The sequence below is a fragment of the Podarcis raffonei genome, chromosome Z (assembly GCF_027172205.1).
Source record: "Podarcis raffonei isolate rPodRaf1 chromosome Z, rPodRaf1.pri, whole genome shotgun sequence".
Taxonomy (NCBI): domain Eukaryota; kingdom Metazoa; phylum Chordata; class Lepidosauria; order Squamata; family Lacertidae; genus Podarcis; species Podarcis raffonei.
The window spans coordinates 50574109-50590584 of NC_070621.1; the positions used below are offsets into that span (position 1 = coordinate 50574109).

A 16476-nucleotide genomic window follows, 5' to 3' on the forward strand; every position below is an offset into this window, starting at 1 on the left:
ATTTTGTAAAGGCGGCATGCAAATAAAATGATTTAACAATTGATTGATTGATTGATTGATTGATTGCTGCATTGCAGGGGCTTGGACTAGCTGACCCTTTGTGTCCCTTCTCCATAGTTCGAATTCCTCCGATGGCTGCATGCAGTTGTTCCACCTGTTGGGCTTTGGGATCTACATCTTGGACTTTTCTAGAGGTTGTGGAAAGCTTGGTCTGCAGAGAGTCTCCCACGCTACTCATTTGGAAATGAACTTTAACTGCCATAGTCCTCATCATGTACAGAGCACATTTCAGAGCAGAAAGCACTCTGTATCCGCACATTTGGTCTCACACACCCCTGGCAGGATGAAGGACACAATTTAGACAAGAGACGGGGGGGGGGGTGACCCAAGTATTCCCTCTCCCCAGCCCCAGCCCAGTTCCCTGCATGCTGTTTGAGGTGTAAAACTACAGTTCCCAAGACTCTTTGGGGGGAAGTCATGCACTGTGATCGGGGGCGGCGGGGGAGGGAACCAGAGCAATAAAAAAAACCTTACTCAGACCCCTTCATGATATGGAGCAATAATACATAACTAGGCACTGCGCTATTTGCAACAGAAACTTTTCAGGGAGTTGGAAGGGTCGCCGAGGACCCCTGCAATTCAGGAGCAGTTATATGTGGAATATCCCACAATCCGAAGCATTGCAGTCAGAAAGCCCCTCTCCTGGGAAGATGGATCCTTAAGTGCCTGCAGAAGCCGGGAGTACGCCGAAAGTTTTCCGCAGGTGTTTGAAATGTGATCCCCGAAGCTGCCTGTTGAATGCCTATTGGTGGAGCCATCCTCAGATTGGGCCAATGACACGACAGGCTTTGCTTCTGCGGCTCAAAGGAGCGCCGATTAGGTCTCTCCCGCTGCTGAGCGCTAAGATTGAAGCAGGTCCTGCGGACGGTGATTCGGAGCGCAGAAAAAGGTGAGCGGTGGGCTGCGGGACCCTCCTCGGCTCTGGCGGGCTGACTCCCGTTCAAATCCTGCCCCGGGGCGTTCCAGAGGTGCGTTTGGAGAGGGCAGGAAGGGACCCCGCTGCTCTTCTGCTCCTAACGGGAAGCCTCCGAGGGGTTCAACACGTGGCGCATGTTGGGGGGTTTCCCGCACCCCGAACCCCGGTTTTGCAGCCCCCCGGGAGCCCTTGCAAAGACGCCGCGTCATCTACGGGTTTGTTCCGAGGTGTACTCGCGTGTGCGCGTGGAGCAACTGTGGTGCTCCATCCTTTGCCATTGCAAAGGTTTTTGCGTGTCAGAGCTGGAAAGGACACGCGTGCATGGGAACAAAACGCTGGAGTCGGGCTTGCAGGGCGGCTTGACAGAAGACTTCTGCTGTAGCCGCGAGTCCTTGGGTGGCCATACCTGGGAGGAAAGGGTTAACTGTCCGCACCTCGGCTGTCACCCCCCCCCGAAACTGCCCCTTGAAAACGCTGCTCTCAAGCCTCATTGCAGCAGGGAAGGGGGTTGCGGGGGGCGGGTTGAGACTGGTGGAGAAATAACTCTTTCCCTCCCCCAAATGCTCCCTCCCTCAATTGGGTTTAGAAGAAGCCTTCCCAGCCCAGCACTCATGGCGCCGTTTCGGGCTTGTTCTCCCAATCTTTGGGAACCGGGGGGATGGTGGAAGTTGTTCTGCAAAGCCTCTGGAGCGGGCGGCACGTTGGCCAAAAGTCTGGCTCTTGCGGACCAGTTCAGTTGGCTCCCTGGCAACGGTGCAGAAGTCGAGGCCATGGTGACATGCGAAGACCTTGAAAAAAGAGAGCGCATGAGCCTGTTTTGCTTATGGCAAACTCAGGCTGGTCCAGGCAGGATAAAAGTGAAGGACTATATTCATCACAGAATTGCAGGGCCGGGAGGGACCCCAAGCCTCATCTAGTCCAGCCCCCTATTGATGGGACGTGTCCGTTGAAGTCGTGCAAGTCCTTCTGGAGCCAGATGCAGAGAATGGCAGTAGAGAAAGGTTCAAGTAAAATGCATTAAATACAATTGGGGGAAGCCACCACACTCTATGACACTGCTCAAGAGTTATTTTGCTTTGGTAATTATGAGTGGACACAGTTAAAAACTACTATTCAAACATTCAGAAAATTAAAATCAAGAATAAGCTAAAAACATTTCAGGATTGCGTAAACAAACATGCTTTTTCTAATGTTTTGTTTTGATCTTTTTCAAATCTTCAGCATATAATAGAAGAAAGAATAAGAAAACAAGACCAGATATACAATTATACAAAATAATGGCTGAAAACCGGTAAGTTAAGATCACTTTTTTTAAAAAATTGCTGAGGTTTTTTAATATTATTGTTCTTTTACTTTCTTTGTTACAGGGTTCAAAGGTGTAATTGCCAGCCTGAAAATAAGTCTTTAATTATGAAACTATGCCAAAAAACTGAAGGGACTCCTATGTTATGTACCCCATTACCTGAACCTCATTAACTTTCTCTGTTTTAAATTACAGTTGTAAATTTTATAGTGATAGTTTTAAACTGCTTTGAGGTTTTTCTACAAACAAGTGGTATACATTTTATGAAATAAATAAATAAGCAGAAAGAAATAGTTATATCAAAAAGCATAGAAATTGCCATGTTTCCTTTGACCTCTTGCAGCTTTCAGTTTGCATCATAATTCTTCTAACAGCACTGTTTGCCAAAGTATAGTGTACCATTGATCCAGATTTCAGTAGTTCAAAGTTTTCCAAGATGGCAGTGTGCCTTCAGTTAACAGATGTTATATAAGCCCTTACTTCCTAAATTCATCCTCTCTCGTGTAAACACATCAGGCAGAGTCAAATAAGGGCAGAGAGGGCTACTTTGTGCTGTGATCAGTGAAATACCTTTCCAAAAAGTTGCTACCTTGGGGCAGTCCTCCCACCGCATATTTTTGGGCATATACCTGCACAGCACCTGCAACACAGAGGAGAGCAAGTTAGTTTTGTAAAGGACCATGGCCTGGAGGTCAAGCACCAACCATGGCTAACTTGAGAGGATGTTTCCTTGTCAAAGCCAATGAAGATTTGTATGGTCTCTTTGACCATAGATTCTGCCAGCTTTCATCCTCTATTTGGCTATCCCAGTGAGCCCCTCCATTACAGAGATTTGTTGAGTGAAGTGAATAAAATATTAATGCTTTATAAAATACAGAAATCAGTCCTTTTAGTAGAATGGTTTCTCATATAATTACTTTTTCAATGTTTTCCAACCGCTTTTTTAAATATTCAAAAGGAAAGATTTTAACCAGCACCCTGGAACCATGAGAATTTCCAAGGTGGGATTGAATGTCTTTTATAGAAAGTGGTTCACCCTCTATGGCTTAACCCTTAACATGATCTAGTGGACACAACTTCCACTCAGAGATATTAACATGTCTTGAATTATTTGTTCTGAAGCAGGAGGTGATATTGAAGAGGAAAAACTGATAACAGCCTGGTGATAAATATTTAGTCTACTTAGCTGATAAACATTCAAGATAAAGAACAGAACTTGTTTTTCCAAAAAGCTCATGCTTTTAAGAGAACATTATTCCCCTTCTTCTTGTTGTCCTTCTGCTGGCAGATTATTATTTTTTCTGTTGTGGGATAAATCAGTCTTATGCAACTAACCCACTTAACTTTTAATTCATGCATGTAGGGGTTAAACCCATAGCTTAATCTGTCCTGTTAGGCTTAGTTGGTCACCACCATCCCACTTAGGAGGAAGGGGGTTACCAAACTCTTTGTTCTATCTTTTTTTCTTCTCGTTTTATTCTTTTTATTTTTTTGCTTCCACCCTGAGAATCTGACCAGTAGGATGTCTAAGCTGGATGCAAACTAAATTTCTGTTTCTATATGAATAACTTAGAAATATTTACCACTTTTTATAACCTACGGTAAGTCAAACTGCCTGCTTTTTCTTTCTGCTGTATGGTGGAAGCAAAAACAAAAAGAACAAAGAGTTTTATATGTTTTATTTTATGCTGTTCTACTGTAATTGAGAGAATTAGTATGTGTGCCCTCTACTTTTGCAGTTGCCTTATTGCCTATTCCTGCATTGTAGGGTGTTGGACTAGATGACCCCTGGGGCTCCCCTCCATCTCTACAATTCCATTCTCTTCTATCAGTGTTTAATTTCTTTTGAATCATTGTTTTATCTATGTTTTAGTGATGGCTGCTTTCCCTCTCTGGTTAAATTACTTTTATAAATTACTTTTATTCCACAGTAAAGAGGAGGAAGAGAGGGCAATAGCAGAAACTGGCCCGGAGCCTTCAGAGGGGGGGGAAGCTGCCCACAGTGCTGACCCTCCTGTTGTTGGGGCACAAGTCAAGGGGCATTCATGTCCGCAACAAGCCATGACAGACTCTGCAGAGTCAGAAGACATGGAAGAATCATGTGACAATGAAGCAACGATAAAAGAAGCAGAAAGGATCTTGGGACTATTGAAAGTCTTTTATAGAGAAGGCGGTGAGAGTCCCATAAACTTCTTTAAGTTTGTGACTGATCCAAATTCTTTTGCGCAAACCCTGGATAACATGTATCATGTTTTATACTTGGTAAGACATGGGCTTGCAAGAATAAAGGCAGATGAGGATGAGATTCCTGTTTTGGAACCTTTAGATCCAGGACAAGGCAGTTATGTTCCGCCACAAACCTCAGGCCTCATTCCATTGAGTATTGCATGCTGGGAGCAGATAGTGGAACTTTTTGAAATTTCACAGCCCATGATTCCACCTGCCCCAGAGGCATAGGCAGGATATGAGCCCATCTGAATGCATCCTTAAGATTTGTAAGTTTAAAAAAATGCTATGTAGTATATTTCTTTCATAATATTTCATGAATGTGAAATAAATGATGTTATGAAACCCTGCTTTTAAGTCTATAAACTAAATAGAAGTAAATGTCACCATTACTGTAATTCACAGTCTTCTTCTTTCTTCTTCTTCTTTGGCGATTACTCGTAGCCGAGTAAGATTGTCTTCCATAAACATGGTTTTAGCTATGAGTCCATAAGTGACTGTGGAGGACAATTCTGTGGATTCACAGTGTCCTTCCACAGTGGAGACATTGGTTTCCGGGCAGGAGTTGATCACAGTGTGGATTTGCCAAGCGTGCCTTCCTCTTAGCACGTTTCTCCCTTGCGTCCTGAGTTTGAGTGTCTTCAAAGCCCATGATACCTTTGGTAAAGGCTGTTCTCCAACTGGAGCGCTCTCAGGCCAGTGTTTCCCAGTTGTCATACTACATTTTTTTAGATTTGCTTTGAGACAGTCTTTAAACCTCTTTGTGGACCACCAACATTACGCTTTCCATTTTTAAGTTCAGAATAGAGTAGTTGCTTTGGAAGACAATTGCAAAACATGACCAGTGCAATGAAGTTGATGTTGGAGAATCATTGCTTCCACACTGGTGATCTTTGCTTCTTCCAGTACATTGGCATTAGTTCGCCTGCTTTCCCAAGTGATGTGTAAAAATTTTTGGAGACACTATTGATGGAATCTTTCGAGGAGTTGGAGATGGCGTTGATAAGTGGTCCATGTTTCACAAGCACATAGTAAGGTTGGCAGTACAATAGCTTTGTAAACAAGCATTTTGGTTCTTAACCCGAGGTACTATTTCTGGGTTAGTGGAGTCTGTAACCTGAAGTGTATGTAACCTGAAGCGTATGTAATCCGAGCTACCACTGTACACAACTGTCCCAGATTTGGAGGTACAGTGGTACCTCGGGTTACAGACGCTTCAGGTTACAGACTCCACTAACCCAGAAATAGTACCTCGGGTTAAGAACTTTGCTTCAGGATGACTACAGAAATCATGCTCTGGTGGCGCGGCACCAGCAGGAGGCCCCATTAGCTAAAGTAGTGCTTCAGGATAAGAACAGTTTCAGGTTAAGAACGGACCTCCAGAACGAATTAAGTACTTAACCAGAGGTACCACTGTACTGCAAGCTCATCTCTAACTTGTTATTGCGGAATTTGTGAGAGGACCTCAGCAGCAAAAGGGGAGTTGCTGTTAAGGAGATGCTGTTAATGTTCTTTCCAGCACAGTGCAATAGCAGCTTTATCTTTTAGAAGTGTGGTACTGTCTATTAAACGTAGGGGGCATATGCCATGGTTTATTGGCCCATAGACGGTCTAACAAACAGTGTTAGAAACTGAGCTATGAAAGCTAGAAGCTAAATGGCACCATAAGCTTAGGTTATGGGCACAACAATGGAATGTCTAGGCATGCTTTTTAAATAACAAGAATACAAAGCTGAAAATGAATGAACTGCAGCTAAAGTATTATGTTCATTTTTCACATGCTTTATTCTTTCCCCTGCCCACCCCCCTAATATTCTTAAGAGGGTCATTTCTCTATTCTTCAGAGAGTAACTGGGAGTGGGGAGGCAGAAAAAGGTCCTCCTTTCCTTCCACTCCGCAGTTTTAATCTGAAATCTGAGGCTCAATAGTATGCCCAAAGCTCGGAAACTGCTCACATTAATAAAATTCCCTGTTGCAAAATGCGCCTAGAACAGTGGGAGTTTCGAACACTGTTCACAAATGGTACATGAACTCCAGAAAACTTTCTTCTGTAGACCACACACAATAAACTACAATGAGATAAAATGAATTCAGTTGGGAATCTGCAGTTTACAGTATTTGATTCAATCTTCTGTTTTCTTCTTCTGCATGAAGAAGTGTTAATAATAATAATAATTTTATTTATACCCCACCCATCTGGCTGGGTTTTCCTAGCCACTCAGGGCGGCTTACAGTATATATCGAAACATAATGAAACATCAAACATAAAAAACTTTACAAAACAGGCCTGCCTTTAGATGTCTTCTAAAACTTATGTAGTTCTTTATCTCCTTGACATCTGAAGGGAGGGTGGTCCACAGGTCAGGTGCCACTACCAAGGAGGACATCTGCCTGGTTCCCTGTAACCTTTCTTCTCACAGAGAGGGACCTGCCAGAAGGCCCTCGGCGCTGGACCTCAGTGTCCGTTTTTGACAATGGGGATGGAGATGCTCCTTCAGGTTTACTGGGCCGAGGCCAGTGAGGGCTTTCAAGGTCAGCACCAACACTTTGAATTGTGCTCGGAAACGTATTAGGAGCCAATGCAGATCTCTCAGGACTGGTGTTATGTGGTCCCGACAGCCACTCCCAGTCCCCAGTCTGGCTGCCGCATTCTGGATTAATTGCAGTTTCTGTGTCCCCTTCAAAGGTAGCCCCACGTAGAGCGCATTGCAGTAGTCCAAGCGAGAGATAACTAAAGCATGCACCACTCTGGTAAGACAGTCTGTGGGCAGATAGGGTCTCAGCCTGCATACCAGATGGAGCTGGTAGACAGTTGCCCTCGACACAGAATTAACCTGTTCCTCCATGAACAGCTGTGAGTCCAAAATGACTCCCAGGCTCTGCACCTGGTCCTTCAAGGGCACAGTTACCCCATTCAGGACCCGGGAGTCCTCCACACCTGCCCGCCCCCTGTCCCCCCAAAACAGTACTTCTGTCTTGTCAGGATTCAACCTCAATCTGTTAGCTGCCACCCATCCTCCAACCGCTTCCAGGCACTTATACACGACCTTCACTGTTTCAGATTTGAAGAAGAGGTAGAGCTGGGTATCATCCGCATACTGATGAACGCCCAACCCAACCCCCCTGATAATCTCTCCCAGCAGCTTCATGTAAACGTTAAAAATCATGGGGGGGAGGACGGAACCCTGAGGCACCCCACAAGTGAGCACACTCATCCCCCAACACCACTTTCTGGACACAGCCCAGGAGAAAGGAGCGGAACCACTGCATAACAGGGTCCCCAACAACATTTGGGGTATTTTGGTGTAGAGAAAATATGAGCAGAATTTTATATAATGAAGCCTAGCCTGGAGAAAGTGGGCAGAGTGAAGCTGTTATTCTCTCACAATGCTAGAACTCAGGGACATCTGATGAAGCAAATGTTGGGAGATTCAGGATGAACAAAAGACAGTCCTTCTACAGACAGCACATAGTTAACTATGGCATTTGCTCCCACAACAGGCAAAGACGTCCATCAGCTTCAATGTCCCTGAAAGATAATTAGATAAATTCTTGGTGGATGAGACTACTGGTTGCTACCCACGATGGCTTTATTCTCCCTCCTCCGACAGAGGCTCTTTACCTATGGATTCTCCTTACTGGTGGGGAGAGTGATGGTGCGCTCAAGTCCTCCTTGTGAGCCTCCCCCTCTGTGGGCCACTGTGAAAACAGATGCTGGAGAAATGAGAGTCAGGTTTGATCCAGCAGGATTCTTCTTGTGCTCTTATATGAGAGCAATTATCACAGCCGTGTGACTGGTATATCAGTTAATAGAGTTCTCTCTCGAAATGTCTTCCTTGCTATGAGATGCGTGTCACTGTGACATCAATTTCTAGCGGAACATTTTCCACATACCTAGTCACTGCTCTTCTGGAATGTTCTGAAAGCCAGGCCACAGTTTGAAAACGCAGGGACAAGGCAGGGCATGACCTGACCCTTCCACGACCTGACTGTATTGGATCCTACACACACTTGCCTGGGAGTAAGGCCCATGGAACACATTAGGGCTTATTCTCAAGTGCACATATGTATACATTGTGCTGTAACTCATAATCCAATATGCTAACCACCACATCATACTGGCTTAGAAAGTCAAGGTATCTTAACAGTAAATGCAAAATTACAAAATACATAGAACACAATCTTACGAGGGCTTACTAATCTTGCCACTATGTCATTTTATACACCCAATATACAATTTAAAATTCCCCAATATGGTGAGACAATTGCCTCCTCTGCCAATACTTCATTGGTAAGATTTACAGGAAAAAACAGTTTAAGGGAGCCCTATGCCACTTAAAAAAAAAATTTATTAAAGCTTTTTCATAATACAATAAGTTAAAAGAAACTAATTTAAATAAAAGCAAGAACAGAGAGAAAAAGAGAAAACACCAGAGGAAAACAAAAATAGAAGACAAGAAGAAAAATAAAAGTTCTGATTTTCTGTTTGTCACTTACATGAAAGAAATCATTCAAAATATTCACTCTGGCTTGACATCCAACTGATCTATTTTCCCAGTCTTCCAACCCAAATGTCTCAGATTAATTCCTTTTCCTTTTCACACAAAAAGTCCAAAGGGGTTATCTAATTTTTGTTATTAATAAATGTCAGCAATTGTTTTTCTCCATTCAAACATATCGGCTTCATCACCAATAATGTCAACAAATAATTCCTCCATATTAAACCATAATAAGGCTTTCCATCTTTTCCTCGCAAATCTCTCTGCTGTGATCATATATTAAAATAATAATCCATATTTCTTTTCTGATTATGTATTCATCAATTCACAACCAGTTATATATTTTCCATTCCCATTTCCTGCTGTATTTGCCATGGTTTCTTCACCTTGATTTTGAAAAAAAAAATCCTTCAATTTATGCTTCTTTTATTATATTTCCAAGAAAAGCTCCAGAGGTTTGATAGCTTTTTCCTGGAAAATCACTCCAAGCTGTACAGAGAGTCCTTACTCAGTTATCTCTGCTAGCTCATCATGTCTCTTCCGCTCTCCCTCCACGGCTTCATTGCACTCCTCCAACATCTCAGCTTCACTATTTAACTCTTTCATTCTTCTAAAAATCTGTATGAAAGACTTTTCCGTTTCACCTTCCTGTTCTGGCAATCCTTTATCTATATTCTTCTCCGAAGTCTCATTGTCCTCTTTGATTCCGCTTTCCATTTCATCCTCTGATCCTCTTTCATTAACCATTTCATCAATCCTAGCTTTAATGACCTTTTCTGCTCATCAAACATTTGCTGAAGGATGCCAACAGTCGGTGGAATGTCCAGTGATATATTTGCCATACTGAATGTTTTTGGTCTTACTAATATTTCAGTCTTTTTACATCTCCCATCTCCACCTTAAGATCTTCACAGTGTTTTCTCTAATGAAAACACCTTCCTTTCCCATGGAATAAATATGAAGTGGCAAAATTATTTTTAATTTCAAGGAAAAAAGAATTTTCATCAAGAAAAAAGAAAATTAAAAATTAAGAAAATAAAAATTCTTAGCACTCATAACTTCCTGTAATTATTTAAAAATTTATTGTCTAAAACAATTAGAGCATGCTTTCTGTTCTGCCTTCAGCCTTTAATGATGGACTCTTCTTAAAGCCAGAAAGTAGCTCACACACCAGATGTAAATATCCACTGGCTGACAGAGAAGCCAAAATTATAACCATCTCAATAAATTTTTGATAGTAGGTGTTTATGCACCAAATGAGGGAAAATCAGAATTCTTTAAGAAATTGCATGAGACGTTGTTGGACTTTATGGATTATAACAACATTATGCTTGGAGATATGAATGGAGTGGTATCGACAAATATGGACAAGTCAGACAGACAAATAATAACAAAAGATGGAAGACTACCGAAATCTTTTTTTGAAATGACAGACAATATGGATTTAATTGATACTTGGAGAACTAAGAACCCCCTAAGTAAAGAAGGGACTTTCTTTTCTGAAGCTAAAAAGACCTGGACAAGAATTGACCAAATCTGGATAACCAGAGGAATGGCTCCAAAGATTCGAAAGGTGGAAATCTGCCCCAAAACTTGCTCTGACCATAACCCTGTGAAACTGGAAATGAAACTAACAATGACTGGCTCCTTTAGATGGAGGATGAATGACACCTTGTTTAGAGATCCAGAAATTACTAGGAAGGCCCAAAAAATGGTGAAAGACTATTTTGAGATAAATTTGAAGACATCAGTGGAAAAAAGGGTAATCTGGGACGCAAGTAAAGCTGTGATGAGAGGATTTTTGATTCAGCAGAATGCAATAAAAAAGAGATCTCAAGAAGAGAAAAAGGGAAAGATCTTGGAAAAAATAAAAGAAGGAGAGAAGAAGCTCAGAGTTAAACCAAAGTCGCAGGAAATCTTGAGAGAGATCAAATTTTATCAAGTACAATATATGAAAATGACAAATCAGGAGATAGAATGGAAAATTAAACAGATGAGACAAAGGACTTTTGAATCTGCTAACAAATGTGGGAAATTGCTAGCATGGCAATTGAAGAAAAGACATAAGTTAAATACTGTGACTAACCTTGAAGTGAATGGAAAGAACATACAAAACCCACAGGAGATCAGAAACTGCTTCCAGAGATACTTCAAACAACTTTACACACAAGGGCCGCAGACAGAGTCTAAAATTGATCAATTTCTGAAAACCAATGGATTACAAAAAAATTATCAAGAAAATAAATTATTGTTGAATTCTAAAATATCAGGACAAGAGGTTGAAGGTGCCATACAGACTATGCAACTAGGAAAATCTCCAGGGCCCGATGGTCTAACCTCCAAATATTACAGAACTTTGAAGGACTATTTGATTCAACCACTAAAGGAGGTTTGCAACGAAATTATGGAGGGGAAAAAGGTGCCAGAGTCGTGGAAAGAAGCGTTCATCACACTTATACCTAAAACTGAGTCTGAGAAGACACAACTCAAGAACTATCGTCCCATATCCCTGCTTAATGTGGATTACAAATTTTTTGCTGATATTTTGGCTAAAAGACTTAAAAAAGTTTTAGCAGAAATGATACATAAAGAGCAGGCTGGCTTTCTCCCTGGTAGACACTTGTCAGACAATATGAGAAATGTAATTAACATCTTGGAAAAGTTACAAGTGAATATTAATACAAAAGCGGTTTTGATATTCGTAGACGCGGAGAAAGCCTTTGACAATATTTCTTGGGTTTTTATGAAGAGAAATCTGCAGGGGATGGGGGTTGGACAAAATTTTGAAAATGGTATAGGTGCGATCTACTCTGAACAAAAGGCTAAACTTATAGTTAATAACATAGTGACAGAAGAATTTAAAATTGAGAAAGGGACACGACAAGGTTGCCCAATTTCCCCACTGCTCTTTATTTCGGTCCTGGAGGTTTTGCTAAATATGATAAGAAGGGACCAGCTGATTCATGGTGTCCAGGTCGGAGCAAAACAATATAAACTTAAAGCCTTTGCAGATGATCTTGTATTGACATTACAAGAGCCAGTACCTAGTACTAAAAGGGCTTTAGAATTAATCCAGGAGTTTGGTCATGTAGCAGGTTTTAAGTTAAACAAGTTAAAAACTAAGGTTTTGGAGAAAAACTTGACACCAATGGAGAGAGAGAGGTTTCAGAAAGAGACAGACCTGACATTAGTAAAAAAGGTAAAATACTTGGGGGTGAATATGACTGCTAAGAATGCAAATTTATTTAAAAATAACTATGAGAAATGTTGGTCAGAAGTGAAGAAGGATTTAGAGATTTGGTCGAATTTGAAGCTTTCCTTGCTGGGTCGGATTGCTGTTATTGAGATGAATGTATTGCCGAGAATGTTGTTTTTGTTTCAATCATTACAAATCATTGACAAGATGGATTGTTTCAAGAGGTGGCAAAGAGATATCTCTAGATTTGTCTGGCAGGGCAAAAAGCCCAGAATAAAATTTAAGATACCTACTGATACTAAAGACAGAGGGGGGTTTGCCCTGCCGGACTTAAAACTTTATTATGAATCAGCAGCTTTTTGCTGGTTGAAGGAATAGCTACTTCTTGAGAACACTGACATCTTAGATCTTGAAGGTTATGATAATGTATTTGGGTGGCATGCATATCTGTGGTATGGCAAGATTAAAGCGCATAAAGCATTCAAAAACCATATTGTCAGGAAAGCACTATTTAATGTCTGGACAAGATATAAAGATTTTTTGGAGAACAAAACCCCAAGGTGGTTATCACCTATGGAAGCGAAAGCTATGAAAAAACTTAACATGGAGGCAAAATGGCCAAAGTATTGTGAAATTTTGGAACAGGAAGGTGACAAGCTGAAATTGCAGAGTTATGAGAAGCTCAAAGGGAAGGTGCGAGACTGGTTACATTATTTTCAAATAAGAGAGGTTTATAATCAAGATAAAAAAATTGGTTTCCAGGTGGAAAAATCAAAGCTGGAAACAGAATTGTTGGAACCCAATGCTAAGATATTGTCAAGAATGTATAATTTGCTGTTGAAATGGAGTACTGAGGAAGAAACGGTAAAATCTGCTATGATTAAATGGGCACAAGATATTGGTCATAATATTTTGTTTGCCGACTGGGAGCAGTTGTGGACCACCGGGATTAAATTTACGGCATGTAATGCCTTAAGAGAGAATATTATGAAAATGATGTATAGGTGGTACATGACCCCAGTCAAGCTTGCAAAAATATACCATTTGCCCGATAATAAATGTTGGAAATGTAAGGAGATTGAAGGTACATTCTTTCACCTTTGGTGGACGTGCCCGAGGATTAAGACTTTCTGGGAGATGATTTATAATGAAATGAAAAAGGTATTTAAGTATACTTTCGTGAAGAAACCAGAGGCCTTTCTCCTGGGCATAGTCGGCCAATTGGTGCCAAAGAAGGATAGAACTTTCTTTATGTACGCTACAGCAGCAGCAAGAATACTCATTGCAAAGTATTGGAAGACACAAGAATTACCCACCTTGGAAGAATGGCAGATGCAAGTAATCGACTATATGGAAATGGCTGAGATGACTGGCAGAATCTGAGACCAGGGAGAAGAGTTGGTGGAAGAAGATTGGAAGAAATTTAAAATTTATTTACAGAAGTATTGTAAAATGTATGAATGCTGATGACATTGAATTAAAATGAAGGGGTTCTAGTAATAAGAGATAAAAATTTGAAATTTGGGAGGCAAAATAAATAAGGATAAAGTAGTAGGATACGAATTTGCTGAACTAATTGTTAAAAAGGGATATAAAAAAGGGAGGCGTGAGGAAGTCAGGAAAATAAGTTAATTGAAGATGAATAATTGGAAAAGAGTGATTTGTGTTTTTCTTATTCTACTTTTTGAGTGTTGATTGTCTTTTTTTGTTTTCTTGTTAAATGTTTGTATTTTATGTATCGTGAAAGTTTGTATTGTTGTGTTTTATATTTTCTTTGTGTTTTTATTGTTCTACTTTTCTATTGTTAAACTTAATAAAATATTATTTAAAAAACAAAAACAAAATTATAACCACCTCAGAGATAATTAAAGAAAGGGAGGCTTTTGCACACCTTATGCCCATCAGAGTTTTAACATATCTTTTGGAAAGATGTTGATTCCTCCGCTCATAAGTCAATCACCCCCTCTAGTTTCCCCGGAGCTGACAGCTTCTCTGTCTCCTGATGTAGAAAATGTATTTTTCAGAGCATTAGAGGTTAATTGCCTTTCACTCTTATCTCTAGAGCATTAGTGTGCGTTGGCAGCACCCGGAGCAAGGCAAAGATTGTTCCCCCTAATCTCCTTGCAGGGATTGCATGGGAGACAAGAGGGGGGCTGTGCTGCACCCCTTCAGCAGCTGCTCCTCATGGAGGTTGCCTGTTGGTTACCATGTTTGCCCTCTCAGGTTGGTGTGCTCCTGGTGCTCCTTGGTGGGCTTGGCAGCGTCCCAGAAGCACCTGAGCTGCATCAGGCCTAGTAGGAGGGCAGCAGGGAGCAAGCCAAGGCGCCAAGTGCAGCCCTTTCCCAGCTGCCACTCCTTGGCTGCACTGTGCAAGGACAGGTGAAGGAAGGTCCTGTTGTGGGGCACGCACATCGCCCAAGGACACACAACGGAAAGGAGGCCCCAGGGAAGGACTGGCATGGACCAGGAAAAGTCTGGCCTCCAGCCAGTGGGAATTCCACCTAGGAGTTGCTGTCCCTTCACTGACTGTGAGAAGAACACAGCAGACACACAGCCTTGGCACCCCCTCAGAATTCTGCACTGAGGGCCACAGCATCCCTTGCCCCTCACGCTATACCATTGCTCTAGAGTGAATTTGATAGCCAAGATTCATGCCTGGCTATCATCTATCACTGTAATTATCTCTGTTGGCAACCTGCCAACAAAAGATGTTCAGTTGATAGAGCTCCTCCTCCTGAAGTCCTATTCCACTTTTACAGCTTCCACCCAATCTCTGTTGCCCCTTGAAATATTTGGCCTGCCGGCTGCTCTCTTTCAGATCTGTGATCCTATAAATGCTGCTATAATCATACAAACATACACAGCTGTCTTCTCCAAGGCAAATAAACTGGTCCACGTAGTTCAGTATCAGCGGCTTCCCAAGGCCCAAGGCAGACACTTTGCTACTCAAGACCCTTTTCACTGAAGATGCCCAGAGGTAAGTCTTCTGCCTGTAAGACATGTATGCTCCCTACCAATGAGCTATGATCATGCCACGGTCTTCCAAAGCCAAAGCTTCTTATTCCTCCCACCAAATGACTATACAGTGGTACCTCGGGTTAAGTACTTAATTCATTCCAGAGGTCCGTTCTTAACCTGAAACCGTTCTTAACCTGCGGCACCACTTTAGCTAATGGGGCCTCCCGCTGCTGCCAAAGCATGATTTCTGTTCTCATCCTGAGGCAAGGTTCTGACTTAACCCGAGGTACTACTTCCGGGTTAGTGGAGTCAGTACCCAAAGTGTTTGTAACCCGAGGTAGCACTGTACTGGCTCCCAGGTGCCTTCTGCATCTGGCATAGACTGCATCTGGTGCTTTGAAGAGCTGCCTCTCGCTTCTGCTCTTATTTCCAAATGCACCTTTACCTGTGACATCCCACCCAGCTGCCAGGTGGTCTCCTGCAACCCCTCTCCTTATTTCTGTCCCTCCTTATGCATGGGACTGTCTCCACACAAGTCCTGGAGGGTTGATACCTTCTTTTAAGAACTCCTTAGTTCCCCTTTCTTCTCCCTGTATAAATGACTCAACAGCGATGCCAAATAGCAGGGACTTTGGGGTCTGTCTTCATCCCACTTCCTGAGTTTAGTTACTGCCATTTGGCTAAGGCCATACTGCTTGCTTCTTGTCTGAGCAACAGCAGTCTTTTTGCTTCCATTGCAGGCTGCACCTCCTCTCGAGAATTTGGAAGAAGCAGATCTGTACCTGCTGCACTGAGAGAGAGAAAGGCCTGGCTGGAAAATGCATGCATCATGCTTGCATTTGACTTCCAAGAGAAAAATCCTGACATAGACAAGCTGTGCCTCTTCCTTTCTGTGCTGCTGCAGTAGCTCCAGAGATTTAGGCTTTTAGCAGCTTTCCCACTCTACAGAGGTAGCGGACCTGTTAGGACAGTTCACCCTCAGAGGCTGATGGATCCAATGGGTTTCCAGGCGGTTCTGGGAGATTTCTGAGGCTGAAGCCCTGGCCAACCTCTAGTACTGGCATACGAAGGGGGGGCGGGGGAATGCGCTGCACCGGGTACCATTTGGGGAAAGGGTGCCATCACAGCTGCGCCCCTGGAACGCGCGCCAGCCACGCCCCTACCTGTTCTCCGCTCTGGGGGCTGCAGCATGTTGAGACTACAATTCCCATCAGCCTTGACCACTGATCTCGCTCGCTAGGGATCATGGGAGCTGTAGGCCAAAAACACCTGGGGGGCTGAGGTTGAGGAAGCCTGATCTAGAACATCTGACATGATT

At 42.4% G+C, this 16476-nt stretch overlaps 2 long non-coding RNA genes across 2 annotated transcripts; one reads left to right on the forward strand and one right to left on the reverse strand.

Moving 5' to 3' along the window:
- Positions 1 to 503: 503 nt before the first annotated feature.
- Positions 504 to 4891, forward strand: LOC128406718 (uncharacterized). The gene is made up of 3 exons (XR_008328591.1): positions 504 to 949; positions 2198 to 2267; positions 4211 to 4891. It is a non-coding gene; the product is annotated as an uncharacterized LOC128406718 (long non-coding RNA).
- A 2968-nt stretch (positions 4892 to 7859) lies between these two features.
- On the reverse strand, positions 7860 to 8517 carry LOC128406719 (uncharacterized). The gene is made up of 2 exons (XR_008328592.1): positions 8128 to 8517; positions 7860 to 8034 (listed from the first exon to the last, which is right to left on the reverse strand). It is a non-coding gene; the product is annotated as an uncharacterized LOC128406719 (long non-coding RNA).
- Positions 8518 to 16476: the final 7959 nt, after the last annotated feature.